This window comes from Pecten maximus, chromosome 13 (assembly GCF_902652985.1).
Source record: "Pecten maximus chromosome 13, xPecMax1.1, whole genome shotgun sequence".
NCBI classification, from domain to species: domain Eukaryota; kingdom Metazoa; phylum Mollusca; class Bivalvia; order Pectinida; family Pectinidae; genus Pecten; species Pecten maximus.
In genome coordinates this window covers 11,302,630-11,313,455 of record NC_047027.1, presented here as the reverse complement: position 1 = coordinate 11,313,455, position 10,826 = coordinate 11,302,630, and positions in this window count along the sequence as shown.

Here is a 10,826-nt window from a genome sequence, read left to right as displayed (position 1 = left end):
TACCATGACGTCAACAGTACAAATACGTCACGTCGACAATTCAATCGCGTCACGTCAACATTTCCTTGCATTGGCGTAACGTCAATAATTATTATATACATGAGAGGGTAAACAGGCTAAGAGAAAAATATTCTTTCATCCCAATTGAAGTGAGACAATGGAATATCGACAAGCCTCGTGTAAGGCAACTTCAAAATATCACAAAGTGTTACATGTGATAGCTGATTTTTTTCTAAATCTTACGGAATTGAGTTAAAATGATGATGAAGATATCAGGGACCTTTGATCTGTTTACTTCCTGAAGTTGAAAGCCGTTCCCGGCGAATTGGTATCAGTTTTCATCGAATTAATTAATGTCGTACTTTTTTTTTATTTTTGTTTTTGTTTTTTGTTTTGTTCTTTAAAATTGTATAACTGATTTTTTTTTCAATTTGATTCGCCTTTAGGTCATCCGTAAACAATTATTTATTAGTAATTAAAAATTGAATCCTACCTATGGACAATAGGAATGAACATCATATCAAAATATTATTGCGTTGGAACGAAATAATATTGTGTTCGAACGTAATGTTATTGCGTTCGAATGAATTTTCATTGCGTGTTAAGTTTTTATCAACGCAATTCTTCCAGTTTCAGGAAGGAATATGTTATATTACTGATATTCTATCAATACATTAACAATTTATTTCTGCAATGAATTGAACGTTAACAAAATAAACATGTAACACTTATATATCATTACAGAAAAATAACAGTGATTCGAATTCCAAAATGAAGGAAATATATTTAAGCAACACGAGTACGTAACAAAGGATGCCGGGATATGTCAGATTATGTAAGTCACAAAGGATGACGGGATATGTAGGTTAAATTGGTGACAAAGGATGCCGGGATATTTGAGGTTATATCAGTGACAAAGGATGCCGGGATATGTAGGTTATATCAGTCACAAAGGATGCCGGGAAATGTGGAATTATATTAGTAACAAAGGATGTCGGGATATGCGAGGTTATATAGGTAACAAAGGATGACGGGATATGTAGATTAAATTGGTGACAAAGGATGCCGGGATATATGAGGTAATATCAGTAACAAAGGATGTCGGGATATGTCAGGTTATATAGGTAACAAAGGATGCCGGGATATGAAGTTAAATTAGTGACAAAGGATGCCGGGATATGAAGTTAAATTAGTTACAAAGGATGCCGGGATATGTCAGATTATGTTAGTAACAAAGGATGCCGGGATATTTGAGGTTATATGGATACCAAAGGATGCCGGGATATATGAGGTTATATCAGTAACAAAGGATGCCGGGATATGTGAGGTTATATAGGTAACAAAGGATGCCGGGATATGTGTGGTTATATCAGTAACAAGGGATGCCGAGATATGTGAGGTTATATAGGTAACAAAGGATGCCGGGATATGTGTGGTTATATCAGTATCAAAGGATGCCGGGATATGTGAGGTTATATCAGTATCAAAGGATGACGGGATATGTGAGGTTATATAGGTAACAAAGGATGTCGGGATATGCGAGGTTATATAGGTAACAAAGGATGACGGGATATGTAAAATAAATTAAATCAGTAACAAAGGATGACAGGATATGTAGATTAAATTGGTGACAAAGGATGCCGGGATATATGAGGTTATATCAGTAACAAAGGATGCCGGGATATGTGGAATTATATTAGTAACAAAGGATGTCGGGATATGTGAGGTTATATCAGTGACAAAGGATGCCGGGATATGAAGTTAAATTAGTGACAAAGGATGCCGGGATATGTCAAATTATGTTAGTAACAAAGGATGCCGGGATATTTGAAGTTATATGGATAACAAAGGATGCCGGGATATGTGAGGTTATATCAGTAACAAAGGATGTCGGGATATGTGAGGTTATATGGGTAACAAAGGATACCGGGATATGTGAGGTTATATAGGTAACAAAGGATGCCGGATATGTGAGGTTATGTAGGTAACAAAGGATGCCGGATATGTGAAGTTATATAGGTAACAAAGGATGCCGGATATGTGAGGTTATGTAGGTAACAAAGGATGCCGGATATTTGAGGTTATATAGGTAACAAAGGATGCCGGGATATGTGAGGTTATATAGGTAACAAAGGCTGCCGGATATGTGAGGTTATATCAGTAACAAAGGATGCTGGGATATGTGAGGTTATATAGGTAACAAAGGATGCCGGATATGTGAGGTTATATTAGTAACAAAGGATGCCGGGATATGTGAAGTTATATCAATAACAAAGGATGTCGGGATATGTGAAGTTATATCAGTAACAAAGGATGACGGGATATGTGAGGTTATATAGGGTAACAAAGGATGCCGGATATGTGAGGTTATATCAATAACAAAGGATGCCGAATATGTGAGGTTATATAGGTAACAAAGGATGCCGGATATGTGAGGTTATATAAGTAACAAAGGATGCCGGGATATGTGAGGTTATATAGGTAACAAAGGATGCCGGGATATGTGAGGTTATATAGGTAACAAAGGATGCCGGATATGTGAGGTTATATCGGTAACAAAGGATGCCGGGATATGTGAGGTTATAACAGTAACAAAGGATGCCGAGATATGTGAGGTTATATCAGTATCAAAGGATGCCGGGATATGTGAGGTTATAAAGGTAACAAAGGATGCCGGGATATGTGAGGTTGTATAGGTAACAAAGGATGCCGGGATATGTGATGTTATAAAGGTAACAAAGGATGCCGGGATATGTGAGGTTGTATAGGTAACAAAGGAAGCCGGTATATGTGAGGTTATATAGGTAACTAAGGATGCCGGGATGTGTGAGGTTATATCAATAACAAAGGATGCCGGGATATGTGAGGTTAAATCAGTAACAAAGGATGCCGGGATATATGTTGTTATATAGATAACAAAGGATGCCGGGATATGTGAGGTTATATAGGAAACAAAGGATGCCGGGATATGTGAGGTTATATAGGTAACAAAGGATGCCGGGATATGTGAGGTTATATAGATAACAAAGGATGTCGGGATATGTGAGGTTATATAGATAACAAAAGATGCCGGGATATGTGAGGTTATATAGGTAACAAAGGATGCCGGGATATGTGAGGTTATATCAGTTACAAAGGATGCCGGGATATGTGAGGTTATATCAGAATCAAAGGATGCCGGCATATGTGAGATTATATAGATAACAAAGGATGCCGGGATATGTGAAGTTTTATAGGTAACAAAGGATGCCGGGATATGTGAGGTTATATAGGTAACAAAGGATGCCGAGATATGTGAGGTTATATCAGTAACAAAGGATGGCGGGATATGTGAGGTTATATCATTAACAAAGGATGCCGGGATATGTGAGGTTATATAGATAACAAAGGATGCCGGGATATGTGAGGTTATATCCGTAACAAAGGATGCCGGGGTATGTGAGGTTATATCAGTAACAAAGGATGCCGGGATATGTGAGGTTATATGGGTAACAAAGGATGCCGGGATATGTGAGGTTATATGGGTAACAAAGGATGCCGGGATATGTGAGGTTATATAGGTAACAAAGGATGCCGGGATATGTGAGGTTATATCAGTATCAAAGGATGCCGGGATATGTGAGGTTATATGGGTAACAAAGGATGCCGGGATATGTGAGGTTATAAAGGTAACAAAGGATGCCGGGATATGTGAGGTTATATAGGTAACAAAGGATACAGGGACATGTGAGGTTATATTAGTAGCAAAGGATGCCGGGATATGTGAGGTTATATCAGTATCAAAGGATGCCGGGATATGTGAGGTTATAAAGGTAACAAAGGATGCCGGGATATGTGAGGTTGTATAGGTAACAAAGGATGCCGGGATATGTGATGTTATAAAGGTAACAAAGGATGCCGGGATATGTGGTTATAAGGAAAAAGGATGCGGGTATGTGAGGTTATAGGTAACAAAGGTGCGGGATATGGGTTATAAGGTAAAAGGATGCCGGAATGAGTTTAGGTCAACAAGGAGGGGATATGTGAGTTATTATGAACAAAGGATGCGGGATATGTGAGGTTTATAAGTCAAAGGATGGGGGTAGGTAGGATTTGGAAGTTTATGTACGAGGATGCGGGATATGTGAGGTTTATAGTAACAAAGGTGCCGGGATATGTGAGGTTATATAGGTAACAAAGGTCAAGGGGATAGGTAAGGTTTATTAGTATATAGGTACAGGAGGGGTTATTAGGTTAAAAAAGGGATAGGGTTGTTTTTAAAAGATTCGGGATGTGGTTTATAGTACAAAGGACGGTACTGTTGAGGTTATTAAATACAAAGGATGCCGGGATTTGGTTTGTACAAAGGATGCGGATATTGAGGTTAATTAAAAATGCCGGGATTGTGAGGTTTATAGTAAAGGATTCGGGTTTGTGAGGTTTATATAGGAACAAAGGGGGATTGGGATAGGTAAAAGGTGCCGGGAAAAATAGGAGGTGAGGTATATGGATATAGGAAAAGATGTGGGGTATATGTAGAAAAAGAGCGGTATGTGAGGTTATATGTAACAAAGGATGCCGGGATGTGGTTATTGTAAAAAAGGATGCCGGGATATGGGTTATATCAGTAAAAAGGATGCGGATGTGGGTTATATGTAAAAGGTGGGATATATGAGGTTATTTAGGAGAAGATGCGGGATATGTGAGGTTATATGGGAACAAGGATGCGGGATATGGAGGTATATGGTACAAGGATGCGGGATATGTGAGGTAAAGGGTAAAAAAAGGATGCGGGAAATGTGAGGTTATATGGGTAACAAAGGATGCCGGGATATGTGAGTTATATAGGTACAAAGGATGCCGGGATATGTGAGGTTATAGGTAAAAGGATACCGGGATGTGATTAGTAAAAGGATGCCGGGATATGTGAGGTTATATAGGTAACAAAGGATGCCGGGATATGTGAGGTTATATAGGTAACAAAGGATGCGGATAGTGAGGTTATAATAGGTTACCAAGGATGCCGGGATATGTGATGTTATGAGGTAACAAAGGATAGCAGGGACTATGTGAGGTTATATTAGGTAAGGCAAGGATGCGGGATATGTGAGGTTATATAGGTAACAAAGGATGTCCGGGATATGTGAGGTAGTGTAAGGTAACAAAGGATGCCGGGATATTGTGAGGTTATATAGGTACAAAGGATGACCGTGGATATGTGAGGTTATATAGGTAACCAAGGATGTCCGGGATATGTGAGGTTTATATAGGTACAAAGGATGCTTCGGGATAGGTGAGGTTTAATAGGTAAAAAGGATGCCCGGGATATGTGAGGTTATATCAGGTTAACAAAGGATGCTGGGATATGTGATGTTATAAGGTAACAAAGGATGCCGGGATATGTGAGGTATATCAGGTAACAAAGGATAGCGTGATCATGTGAGGTTATTCAGTAACAACGGATGCGGATAGTGAGGTATTTAGGTACAAAAGGATGTGGGATGGGTTATAGGTAAAAAGGATGCCGGGATATGGTGAGGTTATATAGGTACAAAGGATGCCGGGATGTGAGGTTTAAAAAAGGCCGGTTGTAGGTATAAGGAAAAGGCGGGATATTGGGTTATATAGGTAACAAAGGATGCCGGGATATGTGAGGTTATAAAGGTAAGAAAGAATGCTGGGATATGTGAGGTTATATAGGTAACAAAGGATGCCGGGATTGTGAGGTTAAGAAAGTCGGGATATTAGAAGGTTAATCGTACAAGGAGCGGATATGGGTTATAGGGAACAAGGTGCCGGGATAGTGAGGTTATAAGGAAAAAGGGAGCCGGGATAGTGAGGTTTATAGAACAAGGACCAGGAGGTATGTAGGTTAAACAAACGGACGGTAGGAGGTTATATAGTAAAAGTGCGGGTATAGTGAGGTTATAGGTAAAAGGACGGGATTGGGTTATAGGTAACAAAGGAGCCGGAGGAGTAAAGAAAAAGACCGGGATGTGAGTATAAGGTAACAAAGGATGCCGGGATATGGGGTTAGGTAAAAAGGATGCCGGGTAGGATATATAAGGAACAAAGGATGCCGGGATAGTGAGGTTATAAGGTAAAGGATGATATGGTATAGTAAGGTTAGGTTAAGGTTTGGAAACAAGATGCGGATAGGTTAAACAGGAGCGGGTATGAGGATTATATTTAAAAAAAGGATGGAGGATGTGAGGTTATATAGAACAAAGGAGCGGGATATGTGAGGTTATATAGGTAAAAGGTCGGGATATATGAGGTTTATAGTAACAAAGGATGGGAATGGTGTAAAACAAAAGATCAGGATATGTGAGGTTATAGGTACTAAAGGATCTGGATATGGGATATATAGGAGGATGCCAGGAAAGGATCCGGGATATGGGTTATAAAAGGAACGATATGCGGATTAATGGATAATAAATACAGGAAGGATGTTGGTTAAAGGAATCAAGGATTGCTGGGTTTATCAGTAAAGGATGCCGGATATGTGAGAGGTATAATAACAAAGGATGCGGGATGTGAAGTTTATAGAACAAAGATGCCGGGATTGAGGTTATAGGAACAAAGGATGGGATATTGAGGTTATATAGTAACAGGATGCGGGATATGTGAGGTTATATATTAACAAAGGATGCGGGAATGTATGAGGTTATAGTAACAAAGGATGCCGGGATATGTGAGGTTTATATCAGGAAAGGTCCGGGTATATGAGGTTATACAGTAAAAAGGATGCCGGGAATGGAGGTATAGGGTACAAAGATCCGGGATGTAAGGTATATGCTAAAAAGGCCGGGATTAGTAAATAGAATGCCGGATATGTAGTAAGGTAACAAAGGGAGCGGAATAGAGTGAGGTATTGGGTTAAAAAAAGGCGGGAAAGTGAGGTTATAAGGTAAGAAAGACCGGGATATGTGAGGTTATATAGGTAACAAAGGATACGGGATATGTGAGGTTTTATAAGTAACAAAGGATGCCGGGATTATGTGAGTTATATAGGGTAACAAAGGATGCCGGGATATGTGAGGTTGTATAGGTAACAAAGGATGCCGGGATATGTGAGGGTATATAGTAACAAAGGATGCCGGGATATGTGAGGTTATATAGTAACAAAGGATGCCGGGATAGGTGAGGTTATATAAGGATAACAAAGGATGCCGGGATATGTGAGGGTTATATCCGTAACAAAGGATGCCGGGGATATGTGAGGGTATAGTACAAAGGATGCCGGGATTATATGAGGTTATAGGCAGTAACAAAGGGATGTGGGATATGTGAGGTCATATAGGTAACAAAGGATGCCTGGGATATGTGAGGTTATATCCGGTAACAAAGGATGCCGGGATATGTGAGGTTATAGGCATAACAAAGGATGCCGGGATATGTGAAGGGTTTATCAGGGTAACAAAGGATGCCGGGATAAGTGAGGTTTATACTAGAGTAACAAAGGAATGCCGGGATATGTGAGGTTATAAGGAACAAAGGTGCCGGGATGTGGAGGTTATATGTATCACAAAGGATGGGATTGGATTTATTGTAAAAGGTGGGATATAGGTTATTAGAAAAAAAAAGTCCGGGATAAGTGAGGTTTATAGAAAAAGGATGCCGGGATATGTGAGGTTATATCAGTACAAAGATGCCGGGATATGTGAGGTAATGGAAAAAGGGCCGGAATGTGAGATTATAGAAAACAAGGATGCCGGGATATGAGAGTATAAAAGAAGGAGCGGATATGTAGTAATCAGAATAAAGATGCGGATATTGAGATTAATATAAAAGATGCCGGGATATGAAGTTTATGGTAACAAAGGATGCGGGATATTAAGTTATATAGGAAAAAGGATCTAGATATTGAGGTTAAATACAAGGATGGCGAATGAGGTATATCAGTAACAAAGGATGCCGGGATAGTGGGTATTGATAACAAAGGACCGGTATGTTTAAGTTTATCAGTAACAAAGGAGCCGGGATATGTAGGGTATATTCGATACAAAGATGTGGATTTGAGTTATGGAAAAAATGATTGGGATTGGTAATTAAAAGAGCCTATGAGGTTATAGTTAAAAAGATGCCGGGATATGTGAGGTTAATATAAAGGATGCCGGGTATGAGGTTATATGTGTTTAAAAAAGGATGCGGGATAATTAGTTATTAATGTAACAAAGGAAAGGTGTAGTTACTAGTTAAGGATAGACATGTGATTATTGTATAAGGATGCGGGATATGTGAGGTTGTAGGTACAAAGATGCGGGATATGTAGGTTAGTAGGTAAAAATCGGTAATATAGGTTTATTGGTAACAAGGATACCGGAAAATATGTTACAAACAGGGATTGGGTATTGTGTTAGATAGAACAAGTATCCGGAGATGTTGGTTATAAGGTAACAAAGATGCGGATATGAGGTATAAAAAAGGATGGCGGGATATGTGAGGTTATAGGTAACAAAGGATGCCGGATATGTTAACAAAGGATGCCGGGATATGTGAGGTTATATCAGTAACAAAGGATGCTGGGATATGTGAGGTCATATAGGTAACAAAGGATGCCGGGATATGTGAGGTTATATCAGTAACAAAGGATGCCGGGATATGTGAGGTTATATCAGTAACAAAGGATGCTGGGATATGTGAGGTTATTTAGGTAACAAAAGATGCTGGGATATGTGAGGTTATATAGGTAACAAAGGATGCCGGGATATGTGAGGTTATATAGGTTACAAAGGATGCTGGGATATGTGAGGTTATATAGGTTACAAAGGATGCCGGGATATGTGAGGTTATATCGGAAACAAAGGATGCCGGGATATGTGAGGTTGTATAAGTAACAAAGGATGTCGGGATATGTGAGGTTATATAGGTAACAAAGGATGCCGGGATATGTGAGGTTGTATAAGTAACAAAGGATGCCGGGATATGTGAGGTTTTATAGGTTACAAAGGATGCTGGGATATGTGAGGTTGTATAAGTAACTAAGGATGCCGGGATATGTGAGGGTATATAGGTAACAAAGGATGCCGGGATATGTGAGGTTGTATAAGTAACAAAGGATGCCGGGATATGTGAGGTTATATAGGTAACAAAGGATGCCGGGATATGTGAGGTTATATAGGTTACAAAGGATGCTGGGATATGTGACGTTATATAGGCAACAAAGGATGCCGGGATATGTGAGGTTATATAGGTAACAAAGGATGCCGGGATATGTCAGGTTGTATAAGTAACAAAGGATGCCGGGATATGTGAGGTTATATCCGTAACAAAGGATGCCGGGGTATGTGAGGTTATATCAGTAACAAAGGATGCCGGGATATGTGAGGTTATATGGGTAACAAAGGATGCCGGGATATGTGAGGTTATATGGGTAACAAAGGATGCCGGGATATGTGAGGTTATATAGGTAACAAAGGATGCCGGGATATGTGAGGTTATATCAGTATCAAAGGATGCCGGGATATGTGAGGTTATATGGGTAACAAAGGATGCCGGGATAAGTGAGGTTATAAAGGTAACAAAGAATGCCGGGATATGTGAGGTTATATAGGTAACAAAGGATACAGGGACATGTGAGGTTATATTAGTAGCAAAGGATGCCGGGATATGTGAGGTTATATCAGTATCAAAGGATGCCGGGATATGTGAGGTTATAAAGGTAACAAAGGATGCCGGGATATGTGAGGTTGTATAGGTAACAAAGGATGCCGGGATATGTGATGTTATAAAGGTAACAAAGGATGCCGGGATATGTGAGGTTGTATAGGTAACAAAGGATGCCGGGATATGTGAGGTTATATAGGTAACAAAGGATGCCGGGATGTGTGAGGTTATATAGGTAACAAAGGAAGCCGGTATATGTGAGGTTATATAGGTAACTAAGGATGCCGGGATGTGTGAGGTTATATCAATAACAAAGGATGCCGGGATATGTGAGGTTAAATCAGTAACAAAGGATGCCGGGATATATGTTGTTATATAGATAACAAAGGATGCCGGGATATGTGAGGTTATATAGGAAACAAAGGATGCCGGGATATGTGAGGTTATATAGGTAACAAAGGATGCCGGGATATGTGAGGTTATATAGGTAACAAAGGATGTCGGGATATGTGAGGTTATATAGATAACAAAAGATGCCGGGATATGTGAGGTTATATAGGTAACAAAGGATGCCGGGATATGTGAGGTTATATCAGTTACAAAGGATGCCGGGATATGTGAGGTTATATCAGAATAAAAGGATGCCGGCATATGTGAGATTATATAGATAACAAAGGATGCCGGGATATGTGAGGTTATATCAGTTACAAAGGATGCCGGGATATGTGAGGTTATATCAGAATAAAAGGATGCCGGCATATGTGAGATTATATAGATAACAAAGGATGCCGGGATATGTGAAGTTTTATAGGTAACAAAGGATGCCGGGATATGTAAGGTTATATAGGTAACAAAGGATGCCGAGATATGTGAGGTTATATTAGTAACAAAGGATGGCGGGATATGTGAGGTTATATCATTAACAAAGGATGCCGGGATATGTGAGGTTATATAGATAACAAAGGATGCCGGGATATGTGAGGTTATATCAGTAACAAAGGATGCCGGGGTATGTGAGGTTATATCAGTAACAAAGGATGCCGGGATATGTGAGGTTATATGGGTAACAAAGGATGCCGGGATATGTGAGGTTATATGGGTAACAAAGGATGCCGGGATATGTGAGGTTATATAGGTAACAAAGGATGCCGGGATATGTGAGGTTATATCAGTATCAAAGGATGCCGGGATATGTGAGGTTATATGGGTAACAAAGGATGCCGGGATAAGTGAGGTTA